Source organism: Mustelus asterias, chromosome 22, assembly GCF_964213995.1.
Source record: "Mustelus asterias chromosome 22, sMusAst1.hap1.1, whole genome shotgun sequence".
Lineage (NCBI taxonomy): Eukaryota > Metazoa > Chordata > Chondrichthyes > Carcharhiniformes > Triakidae > Mustelus > Mustelus asterias.
In genome coordinates this window covers 63,399,605-63,420,898 of record NC_135822.1, presented here as the reverse complement: position 1 = coordinate 63,420,898, position 21,294 = coordinate 63,399,605, and the positions used below count along the sequence as shown (strand labels likewise).

General features: G+C 45.1%; 1 protein-coding gene across 50 annotated transcripts in view; it reads left to right on the top strand.

Moving 5' to 3' along the window:
- Window positions 1–21,294, top strand: part of LOC144510121 (calcium/calmodulin-dependent protein kinase type II subunit beta) — a 268,446-nt gene that overhangs the window by 50,058 nt on the left and 197,094 nt on the right. The gene's annotated exons all lie outside the window — the stretch shown is intronic.

Sequence of the window (21,294 nt, the reverse complement as noted above, 5' to 3'; positions counted from 1 at the left end):
TCTTGAGCAAAATTTCAGCTCTTAATCCATACCAAGCAGATTGCTCCTATTCCAAATGGATTTCTTTGCCCCAACAGCCGAAGCATACAATAACCAACTTTATGCTGCCCTCTTCGATTGCCAGGGTTTCGTCTGAACCCTCGGCACTTAGGGTCTATAACTGCAACCCTTTTCCTGCTTGGGGTCTCTCTTTCTGCTCCTCTTTATTTTTCAGTGGGACCTCTCCCTGTCCCCCATCTGGGACTCTTTCATATTAATTCATAAAATTGGGCTTTTTATGGTGTTTTTGCTTTGCACAAGCGCACTGGATCCGTCCTCGGCCCAAAGAGCAACAGAAATGCCAGACTGCTCATGTGCAGTGCACTTCTGGTCCACATATGCATGAAACTCTCGAGGCTTGTCGGGACCTGGGACTTCCTGACCTCTGCTCCACGGAAAGGTAATTTGGATCATGTACTGAACATTTGCGATCATCAGCAAATATCCGCACTTCTAACCTTATCACGAAAGAAAGGTCATTGATGAAGCAGCTAAAGATGGTTGGACCAAGGACACGAACCCTGACAAACTCCAGCACTAATCATAGAATTCCTACAGTGCAGAAGATGGCCATTCGGCCCATCTAGTCTGCACCGACTCTCCAATAGAAGATCTTACCCAGGCCCGCCCCTGTCCCATTCCCTTAACCGTACGCATTTATCCCGCTAATCCCTTCGGACACTAAGGGGCAATTTAGCATGGCCAATCAACTAACCTAACCTGCACATCTGGACTGTGGGATAAAACTGGAGCACCAGAGGGAGAGTGTGCAAACTCCACATAGTCACCCAAGGCTGGAATTGAACCCGGGTCCCTTTGTGCTGTGAGGCAGCAGTGCTAACCATTGCCCATCACGATGTTCTGAAACTGGGATGATTAACTTCCAACAACCACAACAATCTTCCTTTGTACTATGTATGACTCCAAGCAGTGAAGAGTTTTCCCTGATTCCCATTTTGTTCAGTTTCTGCTATCCTTGGCCTTGATATCAAGGGCAGTCACTCATCTCACCTTCAGCGCTTAGCCTCTGTGTCCATGTTTGAACCAGGCCTGTAATGAGGTCAGGAGCTGAATGTGAATTTGTGAGCTGGTTATTGCCATGTAAGTGCTGATTGACAACTCTGCTGACAACACCTTCCCTCACTTCGCTGAGGGTAGCCTGGGGAATTAATTTCCTGGGTTGTGTTTGTCCTCCTTCCTGAGGACAAGACACACCTGGAGATTTTCCATGTTGTGATGCTGATATTCTGTTGGAACAGCTTGGTCAGAGAGACAGCCAGTTCTGGAGAACAGCTCATCAGCATACTAAGATGTTGTCTGGTCCCAACTTCTTTGCAGGATCCAGTGCCTCTTAGCCGTTTTATTTTAAAATCACGTGAAGTAAATGGAATTGGCTGACGATGGCCCTCTGTGTTCGGGACCTCAGGAGGAGACTTAGATGGATCAAGCACTTTGCACTTTGAGTTGAATTTGATTGCAAATGGCTTCAGTCTCGTCTTCAGCACTGATGCGTCTGCGGGTTTGTTTATTTGTTTTCCAGTGTTAATGACTGGATGCGGCAGGACTGCAGAGCTTTGATCCGATCCGTTGGTTATTGGATCATTTAGCTCTGCCTGTCACATGCTGCATCTTCTGTTTGGCATGCGTGTAATCCTGTGTTGTAGCTTTGCCATGTTGGCATTGAATTTTTTGGAGGCCTGATGCAGCTCCTGACTTATTGACTGTTAGTGTCATGAACCGGCAAATAGGGTATGATGCTTTTGACCTGATAAAATTCACCAGTACGAGCGATATAAAGATAATTATGACAAGAAAGTTTGCGTGCATGCACTTCCCCTCCAATTTCAGAGATTACATGATACCTAATGTAATTTCTTTTCAAAGGGAAGAGATGTAAAGTAGCTGATGTGGTCTATTATGTCAACAACACTCTCAGAAATGGGACACTTGCTGCAGATCAATAAACCCAAGGTTCTAATTTCGAACCTGAGCAACAGCTAATCTATTTTAAAGCGTTGATTCAGAGTAAGTTAGTTGATTGTCTTAAAGGATCATTAATATGGATATTAAGGAAGATGGTGTGTTACATGGAGCGCATCCTTGAGTTACCATGTGTGGAGGTTTTGGAGATTGACAAGAATACAATAAAAATGAAGACGATGTCAGTTGTTTTCATTTAAATATTAATGGAACTTCCATGACATTGCTGGCAACATGACCTCCTGTGCATTTTTGGTCTCGTGAAGCACTCAAAGTGGCATTTTTGAAGTTTCCAGTGATGGAATAAATAGAATGATATGTTTATCAGCTAATATTCTGTAATTTTGTATTGTTCTGGGTGATTTGTGGATTGAATTCCCAGATTATCACCTTGCCTGAGTGGTAACACTCACCTTGAGTCAGATGGCCAGATCAAGTCCAAGTCCAGACACTTGTATACATAATACAGGCTGACACTGCAGTGCAGCACTAAGGGAGCACTGCAGTACCAGAAATGCTGTCTGGGTGAGACATGAAACTGAAGTGTGTCCACATGTTCAGCTGGGCCAGAAGAGACTGTCTTGTGCCAATTTAAGGAAGAAGAAGGTAGTTTCCACTGAGGTCCTGGCCAATGTTTATCCTTCAGGGGCATCAAAAAAAGATAATTGTGTCATATTGCGACTTGGGTGACCGATGTGTGCAAGTTAGCTGTAACATATCCCACAACAATGACAACACTTCAAAAGTAAACTGTAAAGAGGTTTGGAGTGTTTTGAAAGGCAGGATATGAAGGCAAATTCTCCCTGAACTCACTGCATGAGATTGCTGAGTTGAATCTGTTGTCTTCCTGGGCATCTGTTAATTGCACTTCAGTGCAGGTTTTAGTGTAATTTGGGTGTGAGCAGCAGAAGAAAAATGTCAAAGTGGAAAAGTTGAGTGGGAGGTTATCAGGTGGACAACTTGCATGTGTGTTAGATGGAGCTATCATTGCACACCCCACATTGCAGCCACTCCCACAATCTCTGCTGACTGACTCTTTCTCATGCCTTCATACTGTGGTCAGCTTTATTTAAAATTACTCGGTTTCAGCTTGATTAATACAGAAGATTATATAAAGAGGTTGTGTCACTCTCCGGGGTAATTGAAACTGATGTTGCTGTTCAGATCAAGTATCCATCTCTTCCACTTTAATTGATAAAGTTGTTTGGACACTGCTGTTTGCCCTGAAGCCCCCAGTTTTTGCGTTTCTAAATCAATTTAGTCTCAAATCAATATGTTTGAAATTAAGGTTCGGACACCTATGCAGGTTGGTGTACAGTTCAGACCAGTGCCTGGGTGCAGGGATAAATTTGTGCTGGCTCTGAGCTGCAAAGGTTCATTGCTTGGCCGCGGAGAGACAGGAGTCAAGTTGTCACCCATGGAGTGGCAGGGAGGAGAATGTGAGAGTGCATCATCTCTGTGGACTGTTCATGGAGCAGCAAACTGAAGCTTCACAGGAACCGGGGACAATTCACCCCTCAGCATCCTGAGGCTCGTTTGCTCTCAGACCCAGAGAGAAACCCAAGCCACCATGACCGTTTTAACCTGTGTGGCAGCCTATCAGCATTGGATTGGAATTTGCCAGTTGTGTGTACTTTTTGGTGTAACTTTCCATTTCCTGCTTCCCACTGGAAAGATGACAGCTGCAGGCTGGGCTGTTTGAAATGGCTTGTGAACTCGCTCTGCAGAGCCCTGCAATCTTTTCTCGTGTGTTACTCACTGGACTTAATAAGAAACACCACAGACGTGAATAAGCCCAGATTTTAAGGTACAATTAAATGGTTGCCAAGTTAACCCTGAAGGATTTATTTGCATTGCCTGTCGAGGCCCATTGCCCTTTCAAACAAACGTACTGTCTTTCACATGTTCTGGACATATATCCAGGTCTCTCTGTGAGCTGAGGGATTTTTTACAAACCTTTTCCAAAACAAGGTAATTTGCCAAGCTCGGAAAATAGAGGGAATGTTTTTGTGCAATATTAGCAAATAATGAATTGAATTTCACATTCTGTGATTTGAGAAGGGTGAGATGCTGTGGGCAACAGTATTTTGGAAGTGTTCCCAAGCCAGAATAGGGAGTGAAATCAGAAAAACCCCCCAATATTTTTGCACTAGCAACTGAAATGTGATTGGACAGGTTTTTTTCTTATCAAATGAAACTGCTTGAAAGGCCCTCTCTTTAGTTTCTGAATTGGACAAGTTAGATCTAAAAGTAAATGATTCTGCTTTGCTGCTGTTCTCCCTTCAACACTTGGTTACCCTGTTGGTCACGTACTTCTACATGATCATTTTATACTTGCAAAGGTCATTTTTGATATCGGCTTACAGAAGCCTTGTAAAACAAGTTGCAGAATGGAATTCTGTACAGGACGTAATATTGGTTAACTGTGTGTTCGTTAGCTTTGTTAAGATGACAGTCATGGGACTGGGTCAGCCACTGAGACTTTTATGAATCAATTTTTTTTACCCTTTTAAGTTTTTAGGTTCCTTTTCCCTGCCTTCCCTCACAAATCTTCCCATGTCCAAATATGTGCAGGTGAGATGCATTGGCCATACTAAATTCTCCTTCAGTGTACCCAAACAGGCGCCTGAGTGTGGCGACTAGGGGATTTTCACTAACTTCATTGCAGTGTTAATGTAAACCGCTTTGTGGCACTAATAAATAAACTTTCTGAACCTAAAGTTTTTGGAAGCCCTTGGCATACCAGAAACTGAATTCAGCTAGCTCATGTGGTCTGGGGTGAATAATTCTCTTCCAAGACTTGTCTGACCACGTGTTGGAGATTCTGAAACCATTCCACCTATCAAGCTGCTGTGTCCTGCTTTATGCAGAGCGTGTTGATTCATCAGCATGTTGCACCTTTGAATGGTTAGGGTTGGGGTGAGACTTGTCTGTGACATGTCTGTGCTGTGTCACAGGAAGATTGAATTTTGGTCCCCTCTCTCAAGTGTTTTAACAGCCAGCTGGTCTGCAAATTTGCTGGGAACCTTAAGATCCTGATGCTTGGCTACTGAGGTTTGGCAGAAGAATGGGATTGAGGTTTTTTTCTTCATTCACAGATGAGAAATGAATTTTATCTGCAAGCCTGGCACACATCATAATTTATTAACTTATCAGACAAATAACCAAGTGCCTTGTTGGGATGGTAATATTGTACATGGAACTGGGACACGTTATGACACAGCTGCTGAATTGTAAAATTTCTGATTTAATTGTTCACCCATTCACACTCAGCCCTGTCAGCACTTGGGAATATGGTGTCAGCAAAGAGACACTGTTGTTCTGTTCTGAGCAAGGTATTGCTTTGCCCTCTTTATTGAAGTGTCAGACAGACCAGGTAATGAGTAAAACTGTACTTTAAAAGACTCAATAGTTTGGTGTTTTGTTAATTGTGTCGAAGCTTCAGTGCAGAAGAACTGAATTCATTAATTTCAGTGCTGTTAAAAGAGGGTTGTGATGGTCTTGTTATTCAGAAATAATTGGGTGGATCACAACTTGGCTACAAGTGCTCTTACTTTTGCATTGGTTTCATGAAAGCCACATTCATGAACAGTTCCACATCAGAGTGGGTGAGGTGGTGTCCGAGCTCCCTTTTGCATGTAGGGCCACAGAGAATGTGAGTAGAGCGAATGCTCGGGTGCAATGTTGCGAACGCCATCTCTCTTGGAAAAGTGTCGTGGCACAGTTTATGAGCCTGGCGATTTCTGTCACCTGAGCTATTTTCCACATGGAATGCAGCCAATGGAGGGAGATCCATATGCCCTGTCGTGAGCTGCACTCTTACAGTATCAAGTGCCAGGACATTTCTCAATTGCAGTTAACTGTAAAGGAAGCTCAGAGTTCAGGCCTCGTTCATTTGGCCAGGTTCATTTGGCAAAAATGTCTGAAGTACAAGTTATTGCACTTGGGAAAATAATTTAATTTGAATCTTATTTCCTGAATTCTGGTTGCCCAACATGCATTCGTAGAGACGGAATGGTTTCGACAATTTGCTTTCTTTGGTGTCTTCAGTACAGCTTTAAAAAAAAGAAATTCTCATTACTGAGCTGCCAGAGGCCACTCCCACCCGACTCAGGCAATGGGGTTGGCTGCCCTTTGGGATGCAATTGGACATCTGCAGAAGAAACGGCAGATCTCGAGGGAGTTGGAGGAGGAGACCCTGAGCTCCAAAGCATCAGAAATAACAAGGTGACCAGTGCATCTCAACTGCAACCCCAAAGTGTGGAGAGCAGCTCATTCCAGCTTCAGGAAATCAGGAGCAATAAGGTCGCAGGAGGGGGTTGGATGGAAGTGACTGTTACAACAGAGGAAGTGATATCACCTGGATGGGACAGTTCCAGCGGGGGATTCAGGACAGTTTTCTCAGGCAAGCCAAAGTGCAAGAATTTACAGATGCTATAGGCATACAAGAGCTGACCAAAGGATTGGAACTGTCAAAGACATCAGGTTTGGTAGGTGATAAAACATGTTAAAATGGGGTTCAATGATTGCATCCATTAACATCTGCAGTGTTAAATCCACTATGCGATATGTGGCTACCTTGGACTACCTTGCCAAGGATAAAGCCGACCTACTATTCCCGCAGGAGTGTGCAACACTGCTCCTCAGCTCCTACAGGCAATGGCCATGTTGGCGGTCCCAGGGACCATCAATCTGGTCACGAGGAAATGATTCACCACCTTCGGTATTCTACTGCGGGAGGGGGGAGGGGCAACTTCACCATCTCCGAAGTTAAGGAGGTGGTAAGTGGTCGCCTCCTTGTTGTAGATGCGAGGTACAAGAATGCTCCACTCCAGTTAATTAAAGTGTATGCCTGTCCCAGAGTGGCAAGCAGCTGGCAGCCCTACACTCACTTTTGCAGTGGGAGTGTCAACCTGGATTTCGTGCTCCACTTTCTGGAGTGGCATTTAAACCAACAGCCTGTCGACGCAAGAGTGCCTCCTGAGTCATTGCTGACACCCTAAAACAAAGCTAGTCTGGTCTGGCCATTGAGGAGTTTTCTGCAGATGATTGCAGTAATTTATAGAGTTTTATTCTTTTGCTCTTGTGCTTGGCTGCTTGTCGTCTCATCTCTGGCTGTCTGTGATTTGAATCTTAGCGTGGCAACATTGCCACTCTGACCGGGAACCCAGTGCTGCAGGTTCATACACCAACATGCAGAAAATATGGATCACTGAATCTAATTACTTTAACTTTCAGTCAGTGTCTCACTTTCCTCCACAAGAGCGAGCCACGTAGTGTCTGGACTGATCAATACTGTTTTTAAACTGGAACTGCGACTGATTAAATTGGCCGGTTATGAGTTGTATTGATTGGTGGTTAGAAAATGATCAGATAGTTCAAGTCTTGGGTTGTATTAAATCCTTTTCTTGACCGTTGATTTATTGTATCATTAACATGGAAAGTGGTATTTTATTGTCGCTTGGGTGTCTGCTTTTAAACAGTGTTGTTAGGCTATCGCAATTTTTAAAAATGTGCAACTTCAAAATACCAAGTGCCATTCAGTGTTTGTCTTTTGTTGCTTTTTAAAGGCATTCAAACCCCTTCAGGTAGACATAAAACATCTCACTGTATAATTTCAAAGAAGAGGAAGGGAGTTATGCCCAGTGTCCTGGTTAATATTTATCCCTCAGTGAACATAACTGAAGAAAGATTATTCAGTCATTGACACGTTGATGTTTGTGGAATCTTGCTGTACGTTAAGACCCTGCTGTGTTTCCCACACTACAACAGTGTCTATATTTCAAAAGTACTTCAATGGCAGGAAAGTGTTTTCGGATGATCTGAAGTCATGAAAGGCATAAATGTCTGTCAGTTTGTTCATCTCTTCCCCCCTCTCTCTCTTCTATTATCACCACAGCTTTGAAATGAAACTTCTCAGTAATGCACTGCAGCCCATGACATTCCAAAATGGAAATGGATGATTTGTCTGAGGAAAATCCTATTTACCAACATTTATAGCGTGCTGACTGGACTATGAATGGCTTGATTTGAAACATAAATGCCAAGCTGGTGCCCCTGTATAGCATGATGTGATTGTAAAATGTCTCACTTATTTCTTCAAAGTAAAACGTAAGCTGAGATAAAATATATTGGCAAACCACCATTTCTTCAGAGGAAGTGAGTCTTCTCTTTCTCTTTCCCGCCCCCAAATTCTGTTTCCCTCCTCTCTCTCTCTCTCTTTCTCTCTCTTTCTGCCTCACCCACTCTGCCTGCCTTGCCCACTGACGTTCTGCCCCCTCTGTCCCACCTCTCTGCCACCGAGCCTTGCCCTTCTCCATCGTGCTTTCCTACTTTCTCTCTTTCTTTCCCAGCACCACCTATGAGCTATCAGCTCTTCCAGACCTGCAATGCATCATTGAGGATTGCAATCCTATTTTTGGATAAGATAAAGATAGTAACCCTCGTATTTTAGGTGGCGACATGGTTATATGTGAGAACTGATGACCTTAGGTGACAACAATGATCCTAATCTTAGTCTGCGAGCTGCACATTCAAATTACTCACGATATGCGACCCAGAAGAAACCAGTGGCAGCACGGTTGGGGGAGGAAGAATCATTTATAAAAACATGTTTGATGCTGTATGTGTCACTTTGCCTCAGTCAATATTTCATTCCCAACTACACTGTTCAAAATCTCTTCCAATCAGCTGAGAAGGGACAGGTTTTCCTGCTTATTGAGCAGGAAAATCACCTCCTGTTTTCGCCGATAATCATCACGGTCAAGCATGTTAATTTGTTAAGGCAGAGGAAATTATATCCAGACTCGATTCATTTTTCCTAAATAGTAATAATTCTGAATGAATGCTTGAGAATGAATTGCTTCAACGCAGAACTTGATTGTTCAGTTCTCTGCCTTTCCCAACTGTAGCAAGAAATGTGCTGCTGGGTTATGCAGAGCACAGCGTCCAGATGGGCATAGTTAATTGTCCCTGGTTGAGGTAGTGTGAGGGCCATTTGCAACAGCAATCCTGACCCTTGTAAAGTCAGCTTGAGGGAATGAGCAACAACTGGCTGGACATAAATGTATTTGTGTGTTTTGCTAAGGACAGATGTGCAGCATTTGACAGAGCATCGCCAAATGAAGGGTGTAAGATTGGAAAAACGCACCTTCTGATTTGATTTCATTATTGTATTGGGATAACGTGAAAAGTATTGTTTCTTGTGCGCTATACTGACAAAGCATACCATTCAAAGAGTACATAGGGGAGAAGACAAGGAGAGGGTGCAGTGTTATAGTCACGGCAAGGGTGTAGAGAACGATCAACTTAATATATGGTGGGTCTAAAAGTCAGATGACAGCAGGAAGGAACCTGTTCTTGAGTCGGTTGGTACATGATCTCAGACTTTTGTATTTTTTTCCTGACGGAAGATTCAAGTAATAATCTGTCTTCCTATTATTGCGACCAAAATGGATAACCTCACATTTATCCACATTATGTTGCACCTGCCATGCAGAGGCCGACACACTCAGCCTGTCCAAATCACGCTGAAGCATCTCTGCATCCTCCTCACAGCTCACCCTCCCACCCAACTTTATATCATCTGTAAATTTGGAGATAATACATTCAGTTCCTTCTTCCAAATCATTAATATATAATGTGAACAGTTGGGGTTTCAGCACAGATCCCTGCAGAACCCACTAGTCACTGACTGCCAATCAGAAAAAAGACCCATTTTTGCCAGCTCTTTGCTTTCGATCTCATCTCAAGGTATTACCTGCAATCCCTTGTCCATGTGATTATGCTGGCTGCTTTTCCTGAGGCAGCAGCAAGTATCGACGGAGTCAGTGGATGGGAGGCTGGTTAGCGTGATGGACTGGGCTACGTTCACAACCCTTTGTAGTTTCTTGCGGTCTCGGTCAGAGCAGGAGGCATTCCAAGTTCTGATGCATCTGGAAAGAGCTGTCTTGGTCAGAGCAGGAGGCATACCAAACTGTGATGCATCTGGAAAGAGATTTCTATGATGTATCTGTAAAAATTTGTGAGAGCCATAGCCGAATTTCCTGAGCCTCCTGAGAAAGTAAAGCTGTTGGTGAGCTTTCTCGGCATAGGGGGACCAGGACAGATTGTTGGTGATAAAAGCGAAATACTGCATATGCTGGAATCAAACAAAAATAGAAACATAGAGAAACATAGAAACATAGAAAAACTACAGCACAAACAGGCCCTTCGGCCCACAAGTTGTGCCGAACCCATCCCTACCTTCTAGACCTATCTATAACCCTCCATCCTATTAAGTCCCATGTACTCATCCAGGAGTCTCTTAAAAGACCCTATTGAGTTCGCCTCCACCACCACTGACGGCAGCCGATTCCACACGCCCACCACCCTCTGTGTGAAAAACTTACCCCTAACACCTCCCCTGTACCTACCCCTCAGCACCCTAAACCTGTGTCCTCTCGTAGCAGACATTTCCACCCTGGGAAAAAGCCTCTGAGAGTCCACCCGATCTATGCCTCTCAACATCTTATACACCTCTATTAGGTCTCCTCTCATCCTTTGTCTCTCCAAGGAGAAAAGACCGAGCTCCCTCAGTCTATCCTCATAAGGCATGCCACTCAATCCAGGCAACATCCTTGTAAATCACCTTTGCCCCCTTTCAATCTTTTCCACATCCTTCCTATAGTGAGGCGACCAGAACTGAGCACAGTACTCCAAGTGGGGTCTGACGAGGGTCTTATATAGCTGCATCATTATCCCCGGACTCCTAAACTCAATCCCTCGATTGATAAAGGCCAGCACACCATACGCCCTCTTAACCACCTCCTCCACCTGCGGGGCCCGATTTCAGAGTCCTATGGACCCGGACCCCAAGGTCCTTCTGATCCTCTACAGTACTAAGAGTCTTTCCCTTTTATATTGTACTCCTTCATCCCATTTGACCTGCCAAAATGGATCACGACGCATTTATCTGGGTTGAAGTCCATCTGCCACTTGTCCGCCCAGTCTTGCATCCTATCTATGTCCCCCTGTAACCTCTGACATCCCTCCAGACTATCCACAACCCCACCAACCTTCGTGTCGTCGACAAACTTACCAACCCATCCCTCCGCTTCCTCATCCAGGTCATTTATGAAAATGACAAACAGCAAGGGTCCCAGAACAGATCCCTGGGGCACACCACTGGTGACCGACCTCCATTTAGAAAAAGACCCATCTATACCCACTCTCTGCCTCCTTTGGGCAAGCCAGTTCTGGATCCACTGGGCAGCAGTCCCTTGGATCCCATGCCCTCTCTCTTTTTCTAGAACCTTGCATGGGGGGACCTTATCGAACGCCTTGCTAAAATCCATATAAACCACATCTACCGCCTTCCCTTCGTCAATGTGTTTAGTCACATTTTCGAAGAACTCCACCAGGCCCGTAAGGCACGATCTGCCCTTGAGAAAGCCATGCTGAGTATTCTTGAGCATACTAAACCTCTCTAAATGCTCATATATCCTGTCCCTCAGGATCTTCTCCATCAGTTTACCAACCACTGAGGTTAGACTCACCGGTCGGTAATTACCTGGGCTATCCCTATTCCCTTTCTTGAAAATAGGAACCACATCCGCAATCCTCCAATCCTCCGGCACCTCTCCCGTCTCCATCAACGACGCAAAGATCATCGCCAGAGGCTCTGCAATCTCTTCCCTCGCCTCCCACAGTAACCTGGGGTACATCCCATCCGAACCCGGCGACTTATCTATCTTGATGCCATTCAAAGATTCCAGCACAACCTCTTTCTTAAAGTCCACATACTCAATCCTTTCAGTCCACCGCACGCCTTTTGTACGCTTTCCTTTTCTTCTCGACTAGGTCCCGCACAGCTTTCGTGCACCACGGTTCCTTTAACCGACCAACACCTCCCTGTCTGCTTGGAACGTTGTCCTGTAGAACTCTGGACAGACATTCCTTGAAAAACTGCCACTTTTCTTCAGTACATTTCCCCGAGAATACCTCCTTCCAATTTACTCCTCTAATTTGCTGCCTCATGTCTTCATATTTCCCCTTACTCCATATAAACGCTTTCCTAGCGTGCCTGATCCTCTCTTTTTCCAATGCAAGCCTAAAGGAGATAGAGTTATGATCACTGTCCCCAAGATGCTCTCCCACTGAGAGATCTGACACCTGTCCAGGTTCATTGGTCAGTATCAGATCAAGTACAGCCTCTCCTCTTGTAGACTTGTCCACATGTTGTGTCAGGAAACCCTCCTGAAATACACCTAACGAACTCTTCCCCATCCAATCCCCTTACCCGAGGGATATTCCAATCTATGGGAAATTAAAGTCTCCCATCACAACAACTCTGCTATTACTGCATCTCTCCAGGATCTGTTTCCCTATCTGCTCCTCCACCTCCCTGTTACTATTGAGCGGCCTATAGAAAACTCCCAGCAAAGTGACCGACCCCTTCCCACTCTGAACTTCCACCCACAGAGACTCGGTGGACAATCCCTCCACAGCATACACCTTCTCTACAGCTGTGACACTATCCCTGATCAGCAGTGCCACTCCACCCCCTCTCTTGCCTCTCTCCCTGTCCTTCCTGAAACATCTGAATCCCGGCACCTGGAGTATCCAGTCCTGTCCCTGAGACATCCAACTCTCCGTAATGGCCACCACATCACACTTCCAGGCATCGATCCATGCTCTGAGCTCATCCCCTTTATTCACTATACTCCTGGCATTAAAGTAAACACATCTCAAGCCTTTGGTCTGAGCTCTCCCCTTCTCTATTCTCTGTCCATCTGCCCTCTTGCACTGCCTATAACCCTTCTCTGTTTGCGAGCTACCTTCCTCACCCTGTCACCTCATTTTGATCCCCTCCCCCCAACCTATCTAGTTTAAACTCTCCCCAGTAGCCTTAGCCAAACTTCCCGCCAGGATATTGGTCCCCCTGGGATTCAAGTGCCACCCGTTCTTTGTGTACAGGTCACACCTGCCCCTAAAGAGGTCCCAATGGTCCAGGATCCTGAATCCCTGCCCCCTGCACCAGTCCCTCAGCCACACATGCATCCTCCACCTCACTCCATTCCTGTCCTCACCTTCCCGTGGCACAGGCAGCAATCCTGAGATTACTACCTTTGCTTTCCTCCTTCTCAGCTGTCTCCCTAATTCCCTATACTCTCTTTTCATGACCCCTTCCTACCCACATCAGCGGTACCAATATGTACCGCTACCTCCGGCTCCTCTCCCTCCCACCTCAGGATTTCTGGGACTCGCCCAGCGACATCCTGGATCCCAGCCCCAGGGAGGCAGACCACCATGCGAGACTCCCGCCTGAAAAATGCTGGAAAATCTCAGCAGGTCTGACAGCAGCTGTGGAAAGAGAATAGAGCCAACATTTCGAGTCTGGATGATCCTTCGTCAGAGCTCTGACGAAGTGCCATCTAGACTTGGAACATTGACCCTATTCTCTCTCCAAAGATGCTGTCAGACCTGCTGAGGTTTTCCAGCATTTTTCGGTTCTTGGTGATCTGGACATCTGGAAACTTGCAGCACTTGACCATTTCCACTTCACCACTTGATGTAGACAGTGGCATGTCCTCCACTACCCTTCCTGAAGTCGGTGACTATCTCCTTTGTTTTACTGACATTGAGGGAGAAACTGTCATTGCACCAGGGTGGGGTTCAGCTGCTGGCTAGAGGAAGGGAGATACCAAAAAGTACCTCTCTAATGAAACGGGTTAAGGAACATATCTTTCCTATCTATCGCTCTCCTCATGATGATCTTTTGCGCAGCTGGGAGTTGGATCAGAATGTAGGATGTTAGGAAATAATGCAACTTCATTTGTTTAAACATTTGGAGGAGTTGCTCATGTGGTACCTGTTCGACTCGATCTCCAGGGTTTAAGAACTGTTACAGTAATAGTTCCCTGATACTTGCTGTTAGCCAGCCTGGCTAAAACAAACTGTATGCAAAGCAAACCAGTCTGTATGTACATGATAACACCCGGCAGTGCATCCAAGCGCGGTGCCGTATTAACACAGGTAAATCAGAATTAATTTTAGGGAGTGCAGATTATTTCTGTTAATTACATTTGAATTAAAGTGCAGTCAATTAGCAAAAATCCAGTTGTCTTCCTCGTGCAAGCCCTCAGAACAATTAAAGGTCATTGTTAAAGCTTGTCAGTCAGCAGCCAACAACAATTCCTTCTGAACCAAAATGTGTGTATTTGTTTCATATTCTTTATGTGACGTGTTTCTGTGGATTTTCAGCTTCTCCTCCCTTTGTATTTCTTTCTCTCTCACTGCCTCCCCACCCACACTGCTCCTCTTCCCCATCCATCTTTTCTTCCATTTCTCTTTTTCTCTTTGTCAAACCACCTTTTTGTGTTTCTCTCAGTTCTTCTCTCTATCCTTTTTCCTTACTTCTCTCTTTCTGTTGTCCTGCCTCACTCGCCTTTCTCCCTCCTTTGTCCCTACCTTGTCACTGTCTGCATCCTAATTCTCTCATCGCATCCCTCTCTCCCTCCTCCTCCTCCTTTTCCATTGCCTCCCCTCTCCATTCTATGTCTTCCTCATCCTCTTTCTACCTCCCTCCTCTCTTTCTCTTACTAATCTATCTTTTCTTCTATTCCACATATACCCCAATATCTCTCCTCTCTATTTTTGCAATAACAAGCTCTCTGTCCCTGGAGCGCTCAGAAAGTGGATCTACATTTCGCAGTTCAGTTGAGATTCAGAGGCAGGAACTTCTGGTTAACACGATGGAATTAATTGAACCAGTTGCTTTCCCAATTGATCATTCTGGCTTCCTAACCAGAACCTGACCATCGATTCCTGAGCCAATTGAGTTAGCAGTTTTGACAAATGTGGAAAGCAGCATCTGTAAATGCAGTCTTCAGACCTTTGTCTGTCATTTGACTAATGATTCTAATCCTGCATTTATGCATCCGTGCAAAAACACTCTCTCCAAGGCAATGAATTCTATTTTCTAACTTTTTTTAAAGGCAGTAACACAAAACGTGCCTTTTCACTTGGTTTTTCGTATCAATGTCTCGGTGTTATTCACTTGATGTATTTCTGTTCCTTCCTCCACAGTTTTCAGGCTGAGAGAAAGATAGAGGACCATTCTCCACCCTCTGCTTTCTCTGACTCGCTGATTCCCTGTTCATTAATGTTCTCACCCTTTGTGCCAAGGATCACACTTTCTTTCTGGTCTTCCCTTGATGGTCCAGGAGAGATTGGGATCCCTTATGGTTGAGTATTTACCCACTTGATGTCATGATATGGAGCTAGTTTTCTGTGAACTCCTTTTTACTAAAAGCCAGACACATAAGCCAATTCTGAATTTGGATTGGGGGTGGAGGATAGAATAATGGTGGTCATTTGTGGCTTTGTTTTGCTAATGATCAACGTTCCTTAAATAGCTAGTAATTTATGTCTTAGTGTTAGAACAAGACAAAGTGGACACATTCAAACTATTTTAGCTGACGATAGGTACTCATTGCAGACGAGGCAGGTCCCATCCAAAATGAAAGGGATTTACAGATGTACATTTATTCTCCTAGTGGCTAAGCTTTATTGTACATCACTTGTTGCCCTGTGAAAGTGGTGGCGGGCCTGCCATTGGAACCATTGTCACAGTTTGCCATAACTTGGTACTTGCCCAGCCTCTTCAGAGGGCACTTAGGAGTCAATTCACATTGATGTGGAATTGTACTTGCACTAGAGGCAGACTTACACTTTTGTGGGCCTCATGATCTGTCTCTACGCCAGCCACCTCCCCCCCCCCCCCCCCCCTACCCCAGTGACGCGGCGCTCCACCCTTGATAACATCAAGACCTCCCACCCCCCCAACCATAGTGATGTCAAGTCCTGCCCCCAAATGACATCATTGCCCTCCTGACCAAACCCACCCTCCGCTCACACAATGCAAGTCACAGATATACAGAAAATTGCATAAATCACTGCTTCAGTGCTTTGTAACTTTTGATGACAAGCCTGCAATTGATGAATTGAAATCCATAATGCAAGCCACAGGAACCAAAAAAGTACAAGTGCACAAATCACTGCTTATTGCTTCAGTGCTTTGTAACTTATGGAAACAAGTCTGTAATTGATGAATTGAAATCCAAGCCTACCTGTTGTAAGCTTGATGGTAGAGATGGCCAATATTATGATCATGTGTCTTAAAACTAGCAAACTTGCAACTGGCCGATGAACAAGTAATATATTCAGATGATTTACATGTTTGAAGAAATACATGATGTGGAGGTGCCGGCGTTGGACTGGGGTGGGCACAGTAAGAAGTCTCACAACACCAGGTTAAAGTCCAACAGGTTTATTTGGTAGCAAATACCATAAGCTTTCGGAGTGCTGCTCCTTCGTCAGATGGAGTGGTCTCTGTTCTCCAACAGTGCACAGACACTTGATTTCTGTGTCTGTGCACTGTTGGAGAACAGAGACCACTCCATCTGACGAAGGAGCAGCGCTCCGAAAGCTTATGGTATTTGCTACCAAATAAACCTGTTGGACTTTAACCTGGTGTTGTGAGACTTCTTACTGAAGAAATACACACATGGCCTTGATATGACTTTTGGGAGTTTCATGATCAGCAAGATCTCCAGTTAGAGTAACCATGAATGGGTGTTTCCCTTTATTAGGGTGAGGGAATAATTTACAAGCATAACAATGGACTGCCTCAGAGGTTTCTGAAAAAAATCAACCTATTGCTCCTTTCCATCATGCCATTTCTTTTCACCCTCAGAAAATGGGATTCACGAACACATCTAAATTGCTTTCAGCCTCCAACTTGAAACTCTTTTCTCAAATTTTCCACCTTCTATCCTCTGGTCTATGAAATATTCAATCAGACCCAGTGGAAGAGATTTTGGCAATGCCCTCCGGACAGGATTCTTCCCTCACTTCAGCTGCAGAAGAATGAGCTTGAGCAGTTTTTTGTCGTTCCATTCCCATTTCAGAGTCCACTTCTTGTTCAGTTTTTTCAGGTGATGTGATACCTCTGGAAATCGGCAAGTCGAAGTCACCAGATAATTCACCCATACTTCAGGTGGGTGAGGATCAATGTGCAGTTTGTGCACTGCTCAAAACTTCACATTTTCTGAGGTAAAATGACAAACTCTCTTTTTGCCTAGCTTTTCCCTCTTACTTTGCCTTCAATTTTCTGCACTTTGATTGCCAAATTGAAAGTGGCACTTAACTTTGACCTATCTACCTTGATTTTAACAAATACATTTTCTGAAAAAGCAAGATTTTTTTTGCCCCCCTCAGCCTTGCGGTCCAAGTTGCCCCCGCTCACTTGTCCTTGTGCTGGCTCACTGGCTGCCTAGCTATGGTATGGCCTCGGCCTCTCCCTCGGTTGCCCAGTCCTCCTCAGCCCTGGCTGGGGTTCAAGCTGCCCCTGTGCACTCAACAACCTTGCTGTTCTGCTGGCTCACTGACTATTTGGCCTCCTCACCTCACCCATGCCTTGTTGCCCAGCCCTCCTCAGCCCTGCTAGTCTGGTCAAGTCACCTCAGTGTTCCCTTGACGACTACCGGTGCCTCCTTCAGCGTCCCTCACACCGGAGACAAGCTCACTGTTGTCTCAGGCTGCTCTGGCCACCCTAGACTCCTATTGGTCTCTCCCAATGCAGTGCTCTCAGGCTTTGATTGGTGCCCCAAGGGCACTGGCCAGCATGGGGCCGTCCCCATTGGTCAGGGCCCACTGCCTCGGTAGGATGTGTTTGAGTCGCCTACAGGCCAGGACTACTCAGGGCAGCTGCCCTCTCTTTCCCTATCGGACATTGACAAACCAGTTGGGTTTTACAGTTGTGCAGCAGCTTCATGGTCATGTTTGGAAGATCTCGGGCACTATGTTGAGAGGCTCATCAGCTGCAGTTGTATGCTATAAAGTATACTCGGGAATAACTGATTTGAATTCCTTTTTATTTACTTTTTTGTGCTGCGCGACTTCCGCTCATATCAGTTTCTGAGCGGAAGAAGCAGTTAAATATAGCACTTGAGGCGAACGGAATCAAAGGATATGGATGGGGGGAGACGGGATCAGGACATTGAATTTAATGATAATGAATGGCGGAGCAGGCTCAAAGGGCTGAATGGCCTCCTCCTGCTCCTATTTTCTGCTTCCATGTTTCAATGCAACATAGTGCAAATCAGAGCTTGCTTAGCCCTGGATGGGCAGGAAGGGTCTTTAATTCTGTGAGATCTCAGGGGATAGGTTTTTCTCTTCTGTGACCTCGACAGGTATTTTGACCAGGTTGAAAGAAACTGACACTTCTCGGGCACTTTTCACATCCTCAGTGTGTTTCAAAGTGCTTCACAACAATGGAGTACTTTTGAAGTGCAGTAGCTTCTCAGCCCAGTCGACGTGGCAACCAGTTTGTGCACAGCGATGAGCCAGAAGCAGCAGTGAAAAGTACATTTCCAAAGTAAATGTTTTCATAATACCTCCATGGGATGTGAGCATTGTTGGGAAGGGCAGCATTTGTTACTCATCCCTACTTACCCTTGAGAATGCGGTGGTGAGTTACCTGCTTAAACCGCTGCAGTCCATCTGCTACAGGTACATCCACAGTGCTGTGGGTGAAGTTGTCTACAATCTGTGTTAGCAATGTTGGATGAAGAACCATTACTGACCAGGAAACTCCAATTCAGATTGTGCCATGGGATTTTGTATGTCCTCTGAGGAGGCTTTTGCTTAATGTCTCATCCAAAAGACAGTGGCTAGAATTTTGCTGCCTTGCCTGCCCCAGAATCGGGCCTGGCGAGGCTTGCAGAACAGCATTCTCCGTTGGCCTCGGGTGGGCGAGGCGGTAAAATTCCGCCGAGTGTTTCCAACAGTGTGTTCAACTGAAGATGTATTGCTAATATATATGTAAGTATTGAGTGGCAGCGCCAGGGACCCGGGTTCGATTCCATCTTTGAGTCACTGTCTGTGTGGAGTTTGCACTTTCTCCCTCTGTCAGCATGGGTTTCCTCTGGGTGCTCTGGTTTCCTCCCACGCTCCAAAGATGTGCGGGTTAGGTGCATTGGTCATGCTAAATTGCCCCTTAGTGTCAGGAGGGCTAGCAGGGTAAATATCTGGGACTACGGGGATAGGGCCTGGGTGTAATTGTTGTCAGTGCAAGCTTGATGGGCCAAATGATGACCTCCTGCATTGTAGGGATTTTATGAAATAAGGAGTTCTGAGCACGGACTAGATAGGTGTGATAGTGTATCATTTTGTCATGTTTTATTGAGGGTGTTGGCTGCTTTTGGTGAGTGCACAGTGAGATTTTCCCTTGCAAGCAACACATTGCCAAGTTTGCATGATTCTAACAGACTCTTGCAACAAGTGTAACCCTAGATCTGCAGTTGCTATTTTATCCACACTATCTCAAAATCCGGGGTGTTTTATCGCGGAAATGGTGTGAAGCCATCTTTTGAAGTTTTTAGTTGTCAAGTGCAAAAGAGAATCTTGAAGTTTGTAAAGCTGCTTGTCCCCTTAGCATTTCTTTCTTTGAAAGAGACATTAGAAACTTAGTCTGTTAAAGGATTGATGAACAGAACCCCTGAGTAAATTAATATTCGAACAGAGCTTTGCTCACTTTGTGCCTTCATTCTTCAGCAGTCGTCTTTGTCCGGTAAATATCTCATTTCCTTTCAAAAGAATTATGGAGTCTGAGTTTTCTTCCCTCCCTCTCTCCCACTTTCTCACCATATCAATAGTACTGGACCAAGTTCTTACTGTGGCTGAGAGGGCACCTGTCCTGCTGTAAGACCACAGAAATATGCAGTGACCTAACATGGACTCTCAATCCATACACTCCCACGACCAATCTCAAAACCTCCTCTTCCACTTCTTGAATGAAGAGTTTGCCGGTAGTCTTGCTTGTTTGCCACTTTCGGAACCTGACTGAGTTGCGGTCGGTCATTGTTGTCATGTAGGATATGTGGCAGCCAATTCGTGCACAGCAATGTTCCACAAACAACCGTGGATTACATCGCCAGATTATCTGTGCTGGTTGAGATTCAAATTGTGATGTGGCACACGCTCTTTCACGTCGTCCTCAGAGGGCTGACAGGGCCTGACTTTTATGGCAATCTGAAAGGTAGGCACTGAAGTGTCAGCCTGGATTATATGTTCAAGTCTCTAAAGTGGGACGTGAAACGTTTGACTCAGAGGTGAGAGTGCTGCCAACTGAGTGTAGGCTGACACATCGGAAAAGATTTGAAAAACGTGTGATCTCAGAGACACAGGCTCATGTGGCAAGGTGGATTGGAGTGTTTTTAAAGCCGGATAACATCCTCTTTTCCAAACGAACCCTTGACACCCGAAAGGTGTTTACCAGATTATGCGGTATCCACTGCTTGGTTCCTCTCGGTCTTTCAACAATTGTTACAGAGGCTGCCTTCTCTCATCCTGGCCGGATGAGAAAATTATGCACTTGGAGCAAATGAAAAAGGGTAAATAAATTCAAATGCCATCAGCTCTTCAAGGTTTAATGCATCTGGGATCCGAACTTGTGGATGGGGGGAGGTAAATTTGCCTCGTGTTAGAGTGTTCATTAGGTCTGGCTGAAGCAGCTGGCTAACAGTTTTTTATTTCCAATCAGTTAGTGGTCTGTTTGATGAGTATGCCATCCATGGCGTTAAAATTTCACCTCCCTGCAGTTTATTGACCAGATCTCGCCTTTCAATTGCAATATCAGCACTGGTCAAAACAAGGCTACTGACAGACACCACATTTGGAACAGTGCTCCCTGAAACAAGGTACTTTCAAAAGCTTGGTTTGGTAAAAACTGAGAAAATACAAGCGTGAAGAAATAATTCCCTCAGATCAGGTCATGACTGTCATACTTGTGGCTACAGCATTGTTAGTCCCCATGGAAGGTGTCGTAACACAGGCAGACAAAATTCTCGTCCAGAGTTCACACAGAGAAGTCAATAGAGTGAAGTGGGAACCTTGACTATTTCCCCCTCCCCTTCTTAACCCTTAATTCCCTGTTCAAAGGTAGTGAATGATCTCTGTCTCCACCACGCCACTCCCATGCTGGTTTAGGTGGGCTAACAGCGTAATATAATTTTAAATTTATTAATTGTGGGATGTACACATTATTGGCAGGGCTCATGTTTGATGCCAATATTAAGTTGCCCTTGAGAAGGTCCCTGTCACGTCAATACCGACGTAGTCCTGTTAAGAATTTTGACCCAGTGACAATGAAGGGATGGTGGTATATTTCCAAGTCCGTATGCAATGTGACTTGGGGATGATGATGACAAGAGGTCATGGCTTTGGGATGTG